Here is a 17,815-nt window from a genome sequence, read left to right as displayed (position 1 = left end):
GTTTCATGTTCTTTTGATGAAAAATGGAAGATATGTGACGTTGAGCCAAACAAATGAGCATGCATGTGCTTAGATGCTAAGGGGAAAAATCGGCTAATATGTTGTGCTTTAAAATGATGAAATGGAGATTATACTTAAGTAAAATCATAGATATGTGATGATTGATTGGTGATATACATGTTTAAATGACACGCATGCAAGTTATGTGTGAAAGAGTGAATTTGGTAATAAATCTGCTTGGGACAGCAGCAGTAATGTGAATTGGAAAATCACCATAAATTGTGGGAGATGAGTTAGAAGCTGAATAAATTATGTAATTAAAGCTTAATGAGTATATTTTCAAATGAAATAAACGAGAACATATTTTGAATTCTGTACAATGAGAAATCTGATTCGTAATGAAGAGTGGTCAGATTAGTCAAACAGTGAAACATGGGAAAATTTAAGAAAAATCTGGTATTGATTGGCTAAATCAAAAATTTTGAAAATTTTATGGATAGAAGATATATGAGTCTATTTTCAGGTAAAATTAATGGCACTTGATTTGGAGTTTCGTAGCTCCAGTTATAAATGATTTAGTGACTGTTGTTCAGGAAGACAGCTTGCAGTGAGATTATGATTATGTGGTAAACATTGACAAAAATTTGTTAATGAGTTGCTTATTGTTTTCTTATAAGCTTACTATGATCTGTAGGTGTGGTTGGCCGAATATTGTAAGGGGTTAATACGTAGTTCGTATTTGAATAGTTAGATTAATGTGTGAGTAATCCAATTGTAGGCAGTTCGTGTGTAGATCTCGTTAGCATATCGTCGCAAACAGGTGTGTAACTAACACCCTCTTTCTTAGTCTGGATCGACAAAAGTCAAAAAGCCGAAATGCCGAAAATCGGTATTTTGTAGATTTGCAAGTGTGCGAATGCTCGTGAGGTAAATCGATTAATGTTTTTGGTAAGCTGCAAAATTTGGACTGCAAAGTGCATGATTTTTGTGCCCTCAATATTTTTGGGTTTAATGGGCCAAAATTGGAATGATGGGCCAACGGGCCCAATTCGGTAAGAACCCTCGGTACGTGATTCTATTAGTACGTGAAAAGTAGGAATATGCATGAAAAACCCTAAAATAGATAAATTACTGAAATACCTTTAAAAGTGGAAAATTTACAGTTTTACCCCTAGTAGATAAATTACCGAAATACCCCTAGAGTTAAATTGACCTAAATGCATGTTTGACTGTTGTTATTTACTGCATGCCATGTTGTTATTATCTGATGCATGGGATTGGGATATTGACGGAGGAAGTACTGAAAGTGGCTTGTCCACGTACTGGAGGCTTTGCCTCAATTTACTGTTAACTGAGCAGCAAGGCTGCAACTGTGGAGTGTTGGGCTGGGTGGGTTGAGCTATTCCCCACATGGAGTGTAGGGCTGGTATGGGTGGAGTGTAGTGGTTGGTGGGTTGAGTAGTCTCCCCAAATGGGCTTGCATATGTTATTGATGTTGCATGTATTTTGAAATGGGCCTATGGGCCATACTGTTATCTGAATAAGGGGCTAAGGCCCAGTTTATTGTAATCTGAAAAGGGCTCTGGTCCAGTACCACTGTTACCTGAATGGGCTTAGGCCCAATAGGCTTGAGCTGACTTGGGCTTTGAATGGGTTTTCCTTACACACTGAGTTTCCCCAAACTCACCCCTTTTATTTTCATCCACGCAGGAAATCCCCAACCATAGTGGGCTTGGAGCTGTGAGAGAATTCGGAGTGGCCACCCGTTCTGAAAGTTTGGTTTTCTTCTGGTGAACTGGACATCCTAATATTTACGTTGAGGTTTGGGTTTTTAAATGTAATAAGGCCGTTTAATTATTTTTGATGGTTTTAATATGTATTACTAAGATAGGTATTACTTATTTTAACTGTTGAAATTGGATAACTTTAGGGCGCGTTTTTTAAAAAAAAAAAACAACAATTGATTTCAAAATAACATGACAACAAGCAAAGCTTCCACAATGAAAGTATTTTCCAAAATTAATCACTTTTCCTAAAAATGACTTAATCAAATCAGTTTCCTAGAAATATACATGATGTTAAGGTGTGGCAATGGCGGTGTGCATGTCTAGGATTGGATCCGAAGGGAGCTTGGTACTTAAGTAGTCCGATAGACTCACCACCTCTTTTCCGGTTTCCTACCTGTTGCACAGCTTCCATTCACTTTAACCTATAATGAAATTATCTTTTAAAACACTAAGTAGGTTTTTCTGGATCAACAATATAAAATGTTTTGAACGCTTCGATGTGGCATGTCGGATCCGGCCATAATGTCTGGGCCGGGTTTGGGGTGCTACAACTAAAGTGATCCATTTAATGGTATATGAATTAATTTAAACTGATCCTAGGGATGAACAAGAAAAAACGAGAAATTAACTTAAATCGAGGCGTTTTGACGGTTAATAGAATACAAGTTAAAAATTATGGTTAATCAAATCGAACCAAATTCTATTTTTATTTAATTAATAATTAATTTAAACTTTTTATGATGTAAAAATAAATATTTTGTTTTTAAAGTAGTGAGATTAAATTAAAATTTTAATATAATTTTTAAAAAAATTCATATAAGAGTTATTGATTATTTTTATTTACTTTAAAAATTATTATTTTTTTAGAAATATTTATGTAAAAAACTTTTAAAATTTATTAAATAATTTTCAAAAATCCATAAAACAAGTCACATTTTGTCAAAATAAGTCCAAAAACCCAAAATAAAAAAATTAATATGAAAAATTGTGAACTGAACTGAGCCGTACCGAATTGAATTATTAAGAACAATTCAAAAAATTTCCTCGAATTGAACTGAACTCACCTTACTGAGGCTATAATATAGGGACATGCCAAATACTTTAACAAAGAAAAAAAATTAACTAACATAACCAATTCCTATTGGGTTAAGTGATAAGGAACTCAATAGCTTTAAAGTAATATTTTGAGTTTAACTCTTGTTGATAAATAAAATTGCATTTGAAGATAATGCGCTTCAGCACACTCGAACCCACATCCTCCTGCATTGACAACAATGCTCATGCCCATTGAGCTAAGGCTTTGTTTAGTATGGCTTTTCAAAAATGCTTTTGGGGTCAAAAGCACTATTCAAGTAAGAAGCAATACTAAACAAACAACTAGTGAAGTCAGAAGTGCTTTTGAAAAGTACTTTTGAACTTAAAAGTAAAAACAATTTTTTTTAGCTTTTGCTATTGAAAAAAGTGCTTTTGGACCAAATGACAGTTTTAACCATTATAATATATTTTATATAATATTTATATTTTGTATGTAATTATTTTTCTATTAAAATTTACTTTATATATATAATATTATATTTTTAAATTTTTATTGGTTATATTTTATTATTTAAAACATAGTTTATATATTCAAATTAAAATTTATGAATAATTAATATTAATTTTTTAAAAAATATTTAAAATTTATATTTCATATATTAAAATATTTTTAAAAAATTATAATAAATTATTTGTAACGCCTTGATAAATTTATTTCTGTATCTGTAAATTTTGACATAAGTGTGTATTTGCTTCAGTGGTTAAATATTTTGAGTGTGTGTGTGAGGTCTTGGGTTCAAGTCTCACCTTTGTCAAATTTTGTTATTTTTTCTAATCCAAGCCTTACCTTAAGGAGTGGGCTTACATAAAATTGTCTGTTAATCTATATTAGAATGAGCCTGTTGGCTCGAGTGGTAAGGGGTTGCCCTGTTAAAGGTCCCGTATTTGAATTTTTGCACGAGCGTGACTGTTATTTTCGCTTTAGTTGGCTGAAAGAGAGTTTGGATGAGATTGGGAGTCTGAGTGAGTGGGGAGTTGGGATTTGGGAGTTATCAAATTTTATTGTTATCTTTTTTGTTTTTCTTTTCAAAATTTCAGTTCTCTTTTCCTCCCCAAAACAATTTGATGTCAGTTGTTTTTCCTGTTAGTGGAACTCTCGATTTCTTTCTTCTTTTTGTTACCTTTTCGTTTCCTGTTCCAACTATTGTCGATCTCTGCGTTGGGTACAGTGTTTTTCTATTCGGGTTGTGCATTTGGTAAGTACTTTAGAAGTTTCGTACAATTGTGGATGTTTCAGTTGTGTTAATATCGTGTATCTTGTTGTTTATGAGAAGATCAAGGGGCTGCGAACTTGCAATCGGTGCTTTAGTTGTGTGGAACCATCGTTGTTCATTAGAGGTTAAGGATTTGGTTGTTTGTTGGAATGAGTGATGCCTTGATTTCGGTTTTAGTATTGTTTTAAGCGACTAATTAGGTGGTTTTTTGGTTTATTTTAGGTGCTGAGTGGCTCGGGAGTGTTTTTGCATTGAAATCATACCAAGTGTATACTTGAAATGAAGAAAATAAAACTTCGACAAAAGCTGAAAAACTATTTTGTCGATGCCACACAGGCATGTGGTCGCTCATGTGGTTGGCCGTGTGCGAGACATGGATGTGTGATCGATGAAAGCTTGGCCGTGCGCAAGACATGGTCGTGTGGTGGTGTGAGTGTGGCCGTGTGGGCCATACAGGCTAGTCCAAGTTAGGCGTGTGGGCCCACATGGGCATTCCATACGGGAGTGTGGGTTTTGGGCCAGGCCGTGTGTGCCACACGGGCATGTGAGCCCAAATTTCTAAAATTTTTACTAGGGTCGCATTAGTTGTTCCGATCGACTGTGGGCCTACCATAGGGTCGGTAAGGGCTAACCAAACCTTAAATTATGTGATTTGTTATTCTGATTGTATGCTCTGAGTAAGACACTGTTATGCATGTTCGATTATTCTGCTATATGTATATTTGATATCTGTACACAAGCATGATAAGCATGTTATTTTTGTATTTATATTTGTATTCTGCATCTGTATCTCGGGTGGGATTGTATATATGGAGGAAGTGTTCTGTATGCCTATATCTAGCATCTTGGCTGCAATTTATCTGATATGTGTCGTAATGGCACGATATGGTGTGTAGGGATGGGTGGATGTTTTTAACCCACATGGTGTGATGAGTTGGTCGGAGTTGGTGTGTAAAGGATGAAAGTGGGGAAGGGACGCTTTATCGGATGTGTGCAATTGCTTAATGTTTGGATTTTGAGCCATTTCTGGAAAGTAGAGCGCACACCGTACCACATGTTTTCAAAAACTTTCGCCCCGTTGGAGGCCTATCTTGAGAGAGAATGGCCAAAGGGTGTCACCGAAGAGCATTGGGTTTCAGTTTTTCAGAACCTTCGAGCTGAAGATGTAACCTGGAGAACACCGTGGATTCGTCCTTCGGTTCTATTATACAAGGTTGGAAATCAAGATTGGGTCTCATTACTCGGGTTATGGGGAGGAATTGGATACGCTCCGTTAATGGTCCAGAGGCAATTTTCTTCACGACAATTCATACCTGCCACTGGAGGATTAGCACAGTCTGAGTTTGCTTTTGCGGGTGAAGGCTATATGAAGAGGGTTCGAAGCGCTGCAAAATCTTGGAAGGAAGTTCATCTGATGGAGTTGGCCCTGTACGCTGATACTCTCACTCAAGATTACGACGTATGGAGAATACAACGGGTGAATAGCCAGCGAGTTTCGTCAATGAGTTACGCCTTTCAGAATCCCTTCTTGAAGGAAATACCGTCTGAGTTAGAAGTGGCAAGACAAGAAAAAGCCAAGTGTCTCAGGAACTTAGTGCTCTTTAAGAGGAAAACTACCAATTGAAGATCGACGTTCAGATTGAAAGATCCAGAACCGAGAAAGTGCAAAAAGAGGCTGAAGTCGTAAGAAATGACTTAAGAGATCTTCATCTGGAAAATAAGAAGTTAAGAGGCACAATAAAGAATAGTGGGCTGGGCAAGTCGTCGATAGAATGGAAAGAAGAAATAAGCAACATTAAAGGCGGGATGGAATTTTGGAAAGGGAAAGCGAAGAAAGAAGAAGAAAAGGCTGCGCGGGCTATGATGGAACTAAGAAAGAAGAACGCCAAATATGAAGCTGTGTCTGCTAAGGTAACGGCTAGTCGATTTAAACGACAAGAACTAAAAGAGAGGATATGAGAATTAGAAGATATGCTGCAAGATCGTCAACAACAGTTAGATACTCTCTTGGAGGCTTTGGAAGAAAAGAGCAGTCAATATGATAGAGACATTCGTGCTTACGAAGAGGGCCTCCAAGAAAAAGAAATGCAATTTAGCTATTTGATCAATGAAATTCGTGGGGTAGCCATGCACGTGGTACAACTATCAGAAGAAGCTGAAATTCTCATTTGCCAATTCCCTCCAAGTCGAAGATCAAACATATCAGAATTCTTAGCACGAGTAAAGAAATATGGCGATATAGCTAGGAAGTTTGTGTAATGGCTGAATCGAAAATGGCAAAATGTTTTGTAATGAACTCTTTTAATGAATGAAATGCCAAAATAAGGGGCTATCTTGAGATCAACACCAATTTCTTACATTTCTTCATAACTAACATTCATTTGACATTTATGCATTCATTCATTCATTCATTGCATATCCCACAATTGTTCGCTGAGGATAGAACATACAATTCGCAGTTGTAATACCACAAGCTTAGAATCACGTCACTCATATAGGACGCATCGAAAAACTAGAGTAATGGAGGCCGAATTCAATGAAAGGATTGAAAGGATGGAAATGATTCAAAGGGAATTACAAGAGCAGTTGGCCAAGTCGCAGCAAGAGACAAGAGACTTAATGGTGAGATCTCGAGAAGAATCACTCGAACAAAGAGACCAAATGGCTAAGATGATGGAAATGATGTCAGCTCTAGTAAAAGGAAAGGGACCTATGAACCCTGACGTTGTGGAACCACAGTCAAGGGTTAATCACGATCAGGATCTGCTCCATCCGCCAGGATTTACTCCACCGCACCCTCACGCAACACAAAGAGGGTACGCTCAATGGGAACCTACAAGCCTGGAGCAACAACCGGTGCCACCTGCTAATCTGGGGCAAAGAATGTTCATATCAAACCCGGAGGCTAGTCCTGCTGATCCACTCGTTCCAGATTTGGACGATCCAATAGAAATAGCCAAGTTGAAAATCGATGATCACGAGACTCAAGAGAAGTATAGGAGCTTAGAGGAAAGACTCAAAGCGATAGAAGGCACTGAAGTCTTTTCTGCACTAGGTGCTAAAGAACTCAGTTTGGTACCCGATCTAATTCTGCCTCCGAAGTTCAAGGTACCTGATTTTGAGAAGTACGATGGGACAAGATGTCCAAAAGCGCATCTTGTCATGTTTTGCCGAAAAATGACCGGTTATGTGAACGAAGATAAGCTACTCATACATTGTTTTCAGGATAGTCTAGTAGGGTCGGCTCTTCGATGGTACAACCAGCTTAGTAGAGAAAAATCCGATCTTGGAAGGACTTGGCGTCAGCCTTCTGTGAGTAGTACAAGCATGTATCGGATATGGTGCCTGATCGAATGACCCTACAAATGATGGAAAAGAAACCAGCAGAAACCTTTAGACAGTATGCGCAAAGGTGGAGAGATATCTCGGCCCAAGTGGAGCCTCCACTGACTAAGACTGAGATAACCGTTCTCTTTATCAACATTTTAAAGGCACCGTTTTATGACAAACTAGTGGGAAGTGCTACGAAGGAATTTGCTGATATTGTAATATCCGGTGAGCTTATAGAGAATGCCGTCAAGAGCGGTGGAATGGAAGGTCAAGAAAGTTTAAGAAGGGTAGCGCCCATGAAGAAGAAAGAACTAGAAGCCCATATGGTGGGAATGGGAAGCCGTTATACCCCTAACCCATATCCAAACCCACCCCGACTTCGAAATTATCCACCTCTGAATTTCTATTATCCCCCTCAAACCCCCTATTACCAAGCACCACCTCCTTCCTACCCCGTATACGCCACGAACAACCAAAGACCCGTCACCACATTCCCACAAAACACTATACCTGCTCAAAGCCAACCCAGAAACGAACCAAGACCCGTAAGGTCCAATCCTGAGAGACTGCAATTTACTCCTAGCCCTGTGTCGTATGGGGAATTATACTAAAAAATTTTAGAGAAACAACTAATATCTCCCGATTACATGGCACCCCTTAAGCCTCTATACCTGAAATGGTACGATCCAAATGCTAGTTGTGCATACCATGCCGGGAACCAGGGGTATTCTACGGAGAATTGCCTTGCCTTCAAAAGGAGAGTTCAAGGACTCATCGATGCGGGCATTCTGCAATTTGATGGCACTGGCGGCATGACCGGGAACCCATTCCCAAACCACACCGAAGGGAATGTGAGCGCAGTGGGAGAGAAGGACAAACGGCAAAGTAGAAGATGGGTTTCTGAAATAAGAACACCTCTGCAGAAAATCTGGGAGGTACTAGCTAAAAAGGGGTTGCTCTGTCATCTTAACAGAATATTCGAAGGAAGAAATGCAAAAGGTCAAAGTTTTTGCGAATTCCATGGTATTGAAGGACACGACATTCAATCCTGCGAGGAGTTCAGGAGATTACTGCAAAACATGATAGATAATAAGGAGATTGAGATTTTTTATAAAGGAGAAGAGGCCGATAGAGGAGAAATATGCGCCTCTGACCATCAATCGTCAGGTTTCCCGTATAACGCCGACCGACCGTTAATAATTTATTACGACGCAAAGAAGGAGCCGATAAAACCAAAAGTGATAATCGAGGTGCCATCTCATTTTCCCTACAAGGGCAATAAAGCTGTATCATGGAAATATGACGTCAATATCGTCGCACCTGAAACTGAAAAACCCAAAGTCATGACTGGAAGTGTTGGGGAAATAGGTCATTTCACTCGTAGTGGAAGATGTGATTCGGAAGAGGTCAGACCAGTGAAGAAGAATAGTGATTTGAAACTAAAAGGAAAGGCAGTGATGTATGAGGCTAAAGTGGAGTAGGAAACTCCACCCGTGCAAGAAACTAAAAAGCCTGTGAATGAGGAGGAAGCACAGGAGTTCTTGAAATTTATCAAGCACAGTGAGTACAACGTGGTGAAACAATTGAGTAAACAGCCAGCACAAATCTCGGTATTATCTCTACTGTTAAATTTAGAGCCACACCGGAACGCCTTGTTAAAGGTGTTGAATCAAGCTTAGGTGGCAAACAATATATCCGTTGAGAAGCTTGACAGATGGGTGAATAACCTAAACGCGGATAATTTCATTTCTTTTAGTGATGATGAAATACCACCAAATGGTAGAGGCTCTGTGAAAGCATTGCATATCACAAACCGCTGCAAGGGTTATATAATACCGAACGTGCTCATCGATAATGGATCGGCACTCAACGTCATGCCTTTGGCCACACTTTCTAGAATTCGAATGGATTTGTCCTATCTAAGGCCTTTCCATTCCATAGTAAGGGCATTCGATGGAACAAGATGAGAAGTCATGAGAAAAATTGAGATCCCTCTAGAAGTGGGTCCCTACATATATGATGTCGAGTTCCAAGTCATGGACATTACACCCTCATATAACTGCCTTTTGGGAAGACCCTGGATCCATTCCGCTGGAGCGGTCCCATCATCCCTCCATCAAAAAGTGAAATTTATCATGGATGGCTGTTTGGTCACTGTCGAGGGAGAAGAAGACATTGTAGCATCTATTTCTACCGACGCACCATACATTGAAGTGAGTAAAGATGCTATAGAATGTTCCTTCCGATCCCTTGAATTTGTCAATGCCACTTTTGTCGCTGAGGGAAGTAGAATTTCGGTGCCAAAACTGTCAAGAAATACTAGAATGGGTGTCAAATTGACTGTAGGAAGAGGAGCCCGAGCAAGGAAAGGTTTGGGAAGGTACCTGCAAAGGATAGTCAGGGCTTTAAAGCCAGTACATCACAAAGCTCGATACGGTTTAGGGTTCCAACCAGATGTGCGTCAAAGAAGAAAACAATGGAAGAAGGACTAGGAGAGAAGGATTGCGAGAACTTTGGGCCGTGAATTAGAATGGGAGCCCATAACGTACCATTCTTTGTCAAAAACATTTACATCTGCAGGAATGATATACCCCGAGCAAGACAATCCACGAAGCACACTGTTAATTATTGAAAGGGGTCTTCAGAATGTCAGTATAAATGTCATTGACAAAGGAAGTGATGCAATTAAGGATGTTTCAACGATACGCCCTTGTCCTCCTAGATTCATTTTGAGCAATTGGACTGTTGAGGATCTCCTTGTAGTTTCTAAGTCTTCTCCAGAGTAATGCTCAACATTAACACTATTCTTTTTGTGTGTCCCTAAGTAATAGAGGGATTCTTTTGTAAGAGCTTATGATTCGCTCTTTATCATTTAAATGAACATTAATGAAGATGCATTTTGTCATAGTTTTTACATTCTCATTAACTTCATAATTTTTCCCTCTTTTCACAGCTTGTCATTGCATATATCTCACATCATGCCTGTTGGTCCCAATACTTTGATGCTCCTCTATAGTTTTCTTTTCCATTCAACTTTCAGGTGCTCAGATATCAACGGCATGAACAAACCCGTTACGAGTCCTGAAATCGATTTTGAAAAGGCTGTTTGTTTAGGAAAATTCGAAGCCGAAGAAAATGCTGAAGATTATCTCTCGTCTCCTGACTTGCTAAGAATGGTGGAACAAGAGGATAAACAGATTTTGCCTCATCAAGAATCTGTTGAAACAATAAATTTGGGAACTGAAGAAAGGAAGCAATAAGTGAAGATTGGAACCTCTATTTCAAGGGGCACCAGGCATAATTTGATTGCTTTGCTCCGCGAGTACAAAGATGTATTCGCATGGTCATATCAGGATATGCCAGGATTGGATGAAGATGTAGTGGTCCATAAGCTCCCATTAAAGCCAGAATGCAAACCCGTTCAACAAAAGCTAAGATGGATGAGACCTGAGATGTTGAAAATAAAAGAGGAAGTCAAGAAGCAATTCGATGCTGGCTTTCTTCAAACCTCCAAATATCCAGAGTGGGTGGCTAACATAGTCCCGGTACCAAAGAAAGACGGCAAAGTACGAATGTGCGTGGATTATCGTGACCTGAATCGAGCAAGTCCTAAAGATAATTTTCCTTTGCCACACATCGATACATTGGTGATAACACAGCCAAGCATTCATTCTTTTCGTTCATGGATGGATTCTCGGGTTATAATCAGATCAAGATGGCCCTTGAGGATATGGAGAAAACTACTTTCATAACAATATGGGAAACATTTTGCTACAAGGTAATGCCGTTCGAATTAAAGAATGCTGGGGCAACATATCAGAGGGCTATGGTAACGTTATTCCATGACATGATGCATAAAGAAATAGAGGTCTACATCGACGATATGATTGCTAAATCCCGAGGGGAAGAAGAGCATGTAGTGAACCTGAAGAAGTTGTTCGACAGACTGAGAAAGTTCCAGCTAAAGTTCAATTCGGCCAAATGCACGTTTGGGGCTACCTCGGGAAAATTGCTAGGCTTCATCGTCAGCGAAAGAGGCATTGAAGTTGATCCAGATAAAATAAAAGCCATTCAAGAGTTACCACCTCCGCACACACAAAAAGAAGTCAGAGGATTGTTAGGGAGGTTGAACTACATCGCTCGGTTCATTGCTCAACTTACCAACCAGTGTGATCCAATCTTTCGGCTTCTTCGGAAACATAACCCGAGAGAATGGAATGAGGAATGCCAGGTGGCTTTTGATAAGATAAAACAATATTTTTGTAGTCCTCCAGTGCTAGTACCGCCAATTCCGGGAAGACCATTGATATTGAATTTGACTGTGTTCGAAAATTCAATGGGTTGCGTACTGGGGTAACACGACGAGTCAGGAAAGAGAGAAAAGGCGATCTACTACCTCAGCAAAAAGTTCACTGAATATGAGTCAAAGTATTCGTCCATTGAAAAATACTGTTGCGCTTTGGTTTGGGTAGCTCGAAGACTCAGGCAATATATGTTGTATCATACGACATGGTTAATTTCAAAGCTGGATCCAATAAAATACATGATGGAATCACCGGCACTCTCAGGAAGGATGGCACGATGGCAGATTCTCCTATCGGAATATAACATTGCCTATGTAAGTCAAAAGTCGATAAAAGGAAGCGCAATAGCTGACTTCTTAGTAACTCGAATAACGGATGAACACGAGCCATTGAGATTTGATTTCCCGGATGAAGACTTGATGTGCATTACAGAAGAAGAGGGCGAGTCATCAAAAGAGAAATCATGGAAGATGAGCTTTGATGGTGCATCGAACGCATTAGGGCATGGGATTTGAGTAGTCTTAGTATCGCCAAAGGGGAACCATTATCCGTTCACTGCTAGGTTGAACTTCTTCTGTACCAATAACATAGTGGAATATGAGGCCTGTATCATAGGACTTCGTGCAGCAATTGAACGAAACATCAAAACTTTAGAGGTATACGGAGACTCAGCATTGGTGATTTACCAAATCCGTGGAGATTGGGAAGTAAGGGATCTGAAATTGGTTAAGTACAGTGATCTAGTGGCTGAATTGATCAAAGAATTCAAAGAAATAACTTTTCATTACTTCCCCCGAGAAGAAAACCAATTGGCTGATGCTCTGGCCACTTTGGCTTCAATGTTCAAAGAAAACAGAGAAACATAAATAATGCCTCTTCAAATGAGCATATATGAAGTCCCTGCACATTGTTTCAGCATCGAAAAAGAGCCAGATGGACGGCCTTGGTTTCATGATGTCTTAGAATATATCAAGAATCAAAGGTATCCCGAACAAGCAAATGAGAACGACAAAAGAAAGATCAAAAGAATGGCAGCGGGATTTGTTCTTGATGGGGACATCTTGTACAAAAGAGGAAAAGATCAGGTGCTCTTGAGATGCGTGGATGCTGTTGAAGCCAGAAAAACACTCGAAGATGTCCATGAGGGAATCTGTGGGACACATGCCAATGGTTTCACTATGGCCAGGAAGATTATGAGACTCGATTATTACTGGTTGATGATGGAAGGCACTGCATTAGTTTTGCAAGAAAATGCCACAAATGTCAAATTTATGGCGATAAGATTCATGTAGCCCCTTCGCCCCTTCATGTCATGACTTCTCCGTGACCTTTTTCTATGTGGGGCATGGATGTTATAGGGCCAATTTCCCCAAAAGCTTCTAATGGACACCGATTCATTTTTGTGGTTATTGATTACTTCAAAAAATGGATAGAAGCCACTTCGTTTGCCAATGTGACAAAGACTGCAGTTTGCAGGTTTTTGAAAAAGGAAATCATTTGTTGATATGGTTTACCTGAAAGAATCATTTCAGATAACGCTTTAAATTTGAACAACAAGATGATGAAAGAAGTTTGTGAGCAATTTCAAATAAAGCATCATAACTCATCACCCTATCGCTCGAAAATGAACAGAGCTGTTGAAGTGGCCAATTAGAATATTAAGAAGATTATTGGGAAAATGACCGAGACCTATAAAGACTGGCACGAGAAGCTACCATTTGCTTTGTATGCATATCGCACATCGGTACGGACATCTACGGGAGCAACTCCTTTCTCTTTGGTTTATGGAATGGAAGCTATGCTACCTATCGAAGTTGAGATCCCTTCTCTACGAGTTTTAATGGAGTCGAAATTAGAGGAAGCAGAATGGGTTCGAGCTCGATATGACCAGCTAAATCTTATCAAAGAAAAACGCTTAAAGGCAATCTATCATGGGCAGATGTACCAAAAGAGAATGATCGCGGCTCATGATAAGAAAGTACGGCCAAGAGAATTCCATGAAGGTGAACTTGTGCTGAGAAAGATCCTCCCAATACAAAAAGTCTTGCGAGGAAAATGGGCACCAAATTGGGAAGGACCATACGTCGTAAAGAAGGCTTTCTCAGGCAGAGCTTTGATTCTCACCGAGATGCATGGGAAGGAGTTACCGAATCCAGTAAATTCAGATGCTGTGAAGAAATATTATGCTTGAAAAAAATCAAGATGAAAACCCGAAAAAGGGCATCTTAAAAAAAAAGATTAAGGTGAAAACCCGAAAAGGGCGTCTTGATTAACACAAAAGATTAGGATGAAAATCTGAAAGGGCGTCCTAATGAAGCAAGCACTGGCTTAAAAAGTAAGGCGTTTTGCACGGTGGGTCAAACAGCGGGACTACAGTATTTGAAGCATTTCAGCAGCTCGAAATCTTCTACGCAAGAAGCCATGCTCGAAAAGATTCTTGATTGAGGAACGTGGAAGAGTTCATTCGTTGAATATCTAGAGCATTTTTATCCATTGAATGCGATCCCTTCTCTTTATGACATTTTTTACTATCATCGATTAACTTTCTTTGTTTGCTACATTTGAAATAAATAAATGTGAGGTATCCTTTTGTTCCTACCTGACCATTTTCATGCATCTAATTATGTGGTTTATTTACTTGATAAATAGTGAAATGACATACTCTAAACAAAAGAAATGTTAAGCATTACCCGAATAAGAATTTGATAAGTACAAGAGCCTCAAAGCAAGGATAAAGTTCAACCAGGGGCAAAAGAGTGATATCTGAGAAACGTAGATTACTCGTGAAGCTAGAGGACGGGTACAGGGCCTAAAGAGAAAGTCAAGAGTCAAAGCAATGAACGTAGATCATCAAAAATCATGACAGAAAGGGGCATATGACAAACAAGCCCAAGGCGCATAGCATGATCCTGTAGGCATAAAGGCATTTAAGACCAACATGTGCATATCATGATAACATCATACATGACATACACAGATACTCCAGCAAAGCAAGAAATTTTAAATGATAGTTATACTGGATCAAGGAAAAGACACCTGAGTTCTACCAGAAGACATCTTTTGGTATTTTGATGTTTTTTATTTATGTTTCAAAAAATCAACTCTTATTGCGAGAGGTGAGTTGAGCCTCGGAACACGCTGAGGTATTTTCGATTTCTGTTTTTTTTTTCAATTTATGCTTTTCAAAAAAATCAACTCATATTGCGAGAGGTGAGTTGAGCCTCAGGGCACGCTGAGGTATTTTCAATTTATGTTTTTCAAAAATCAACTCACATTGCGGGAGGTGAGTTGAGCCTCAGGGCATACTGAGGTATTTTCAACATATGTTTTTCAAAAATCAATTCATATTGCTAGAGGTGAATTGAGCCTCGGGTCACATGCCGAGGTATTTTCAATTTATGTTTCAAAAAAATCAACTCATATTGCGAGAGGTGAGTTGAGCCTCAGGACACGCTGAGGTATGTTCAATTTTTGTTCTTTAATTTACGTTTCAAAAAAATCAACTCATATTGTGAGAGGTGAGTTGAACCTCGGGTCACATGCCGAGGTATTTTCAAATTCTATTTTTCGAATTCTGTTTAATTTCTACTCTTCAAAATCAACTCATATTGCGAGAGGTGAGTTGAGCCTCGGGTCACATGTCGAGATATTTTCAAAATCTGTTTTGCAAATTCTGTTTTCAAAAATTAACTTATATTGCGAGAGGTGAGTTGAGCCTTGGTTCACACGCTGAGGTATTTTAAATTCCTGTTTCTTCAATTTACATTTTTAAAAAAAAAATCAACTCATAATGCGAGAGGTGAGTTGAGCCTCGGGTCACATGTCGAGGTATTTTCAAAAATCAACTTTTCAAATTAAGTTTCAAAAAGACCAACTCATATTGCGAGAGGTGAATTGAGCCTTGGCTCACGCGCTGAGCTATTTTCAATTTCTGTTTTTAATGTCGTTTTCAAAGAGTCAATCCATATTGCGAGAAATAAGTTGAGCTCAATATCACATGCCGAGTAAAGAATAAAGATTGGAGCTGATTGAAGACACCAGATTTTGTTTCCCTGAAGTTGCAGTGGAGCAGGCCAAAGTTACAAGTCTTGTCTCCCTGAAGTTGCTGCGGAGCAGGTCAAAGTTGCAAGTTTTGTCCCCCTGAAGTTACAGTGGAGCTGATCGAGGATATCAGATCTTATCTTTCTAAAAGTTACAGAAGAGAAGACTACAAACCTTATCTCATTGAAGCGATAGAAGAGCAGATTTGAAGCCGTAGATCTTATCTTTCTAAAGTTACAAGTGAGGCAGATTGAAGCCACAAATCTCATATCCTTGAAGCTACATTGAAGTAGATTGAAACTACAAGGCGTATATCAGGAGATGCAGTGGATTGAACCAAAGCTACAAGATGCGATGGACTAGAAATAGACTACCTGAACAAGAGGAGCACCAATGAAATCAAGACTCGGCAAGACGGGCAAAATTGGCCTTTCATTATGTCTTTGCTCCATTCCCGTTACACGACAATGAGCAAAGAGGGGTAGCTGTTATAACCCAATTTTACCCATGACCCAATTACATTAAACCAATAAAACCCAAAGCAAAATAACCCATCAGCCAAATACATTACAACTAACCTACCCAATTTTGACCCAACAAATAAACCCAATACATTAAACCCCTTAAACCATCTAACCCACCCTCAGCCCAAATACATTTACAACCATCAGCCTAACTACCCAAACCCACTTGAAACCTCAAACCCAAAACAGAAAATACCTAACCCTAGCATTCGGCGCCGAATTAGCCTCCCCACTTGCCCACCTACCCTCTGACACCAGCACCATTCCCTGCACCATCGGTCACCTCTCATGCCCATCCCCTGTAATCAGTAAGGTAGACAAGACAGAAACAATAGGAAAATAGAGAAAAAAAGGGTTATAAAACCTGAATCAAAAATTGTAAAAAGGGTTCGGCAGTTTTTAAAAAAAAGGAAAAGAAATAAGAAAAATATTTGATTCCAGAGCAAAAATAAGCAATCTAATCAGCATTTGAATACAAGAACAACATCCAAGCAAACCGAATACCAAAGATTGAAGATTCAAAAGTGAGAAAAGTCTAAGGTGATTCTATTATTTTAGTTACTGTTTTAGGTTCGTTTTTGCATACACATATTAAAAAGACACCAAATATACAAAGACATAATACAAAAAAATATATCAAAAAAACAAAAAAACTGACCTTTTTGCATTTCCGGCCACGTGTACGGTGGCCGGCGCCGGTGACGGTCCGACGACAGGATGGTGACTGGCCGCTGGCCGGAATCCTTCCCCTATCCCTCCTCTCTTTTTTTTCTCTCTTCTTCTCTTTCTTTTTTCTTTCTTTTTTCCCCTCACAAATGATTTTTTTTTTGAAAATAGACCTATTTATAGCCCTCCGAAACGACGTCGTTTTGGAGGCTGTACTTAAGCCCCAAAACGACGTCGTTTAAGCCCTTACCCGATCCGACCCGACCCGTCCGGCCTAGGGTCCGCGTGTTTTGAAACGGAAGGGCTAATTGTGCATTTAGCCCTTCCGCTTTTTTATTAATTTACAATCAAGTTTTAATTTACTTTAATTTGGACCTGAAAGTTGTTGCGTGATTCGATTTAGTCCCTTTGCTGTTGTGCGTTTTAAAATAGTTCAGAAAATTGCATTTTTGGCCCCCACTGTTGCATGCATGTTCAAATAAGCCTTTTTCTTGCTTTTTATTTTGAATTCGCCCCTAAATTTTGTTTTACGTTCGATTTAGTCCTTTTTGTGTTAGTTTGCTGTTTTACTTTCAAATTACTCATTATTATTTTCTGTTATTTACTATTATTATTAATTATAATCTCTGTATTATTATTATTATTGTTATTATTATTATTATTATATTTATTATATGTAGTAGTGTACATTTTATTATACACGTATATGAATATATATTCATGTTTACTTTACTTTAATATTTTTATTATACTTATTTATTAGCATTTCATTGCTATTATTTTTTACTTAATAACTATATATATTATAGTATTATTAATAGTTTTTGATATTATTGTCTTTGTTAATATATTCG

This window comes from Gossypium hirsutum, chromosome A04 (genome assembly GCF_007990345.1).
Source record: "Gossypium hirsutum isolate 1008001.06 chromosome A04, Gossypium_hirsutum_v2.1, whole genome shotgun sequence".
NCBI classification, from domain to species: domain Eukaryota; kingdom Viridiplantae; phylum Streptophyta; class Magnoliopsida; order Malvales; family Malvaceae; genus Gossypium; species Gossypium hirsutum.
This window is presented reverse-complemented; position numbering follows the sequence as displayed.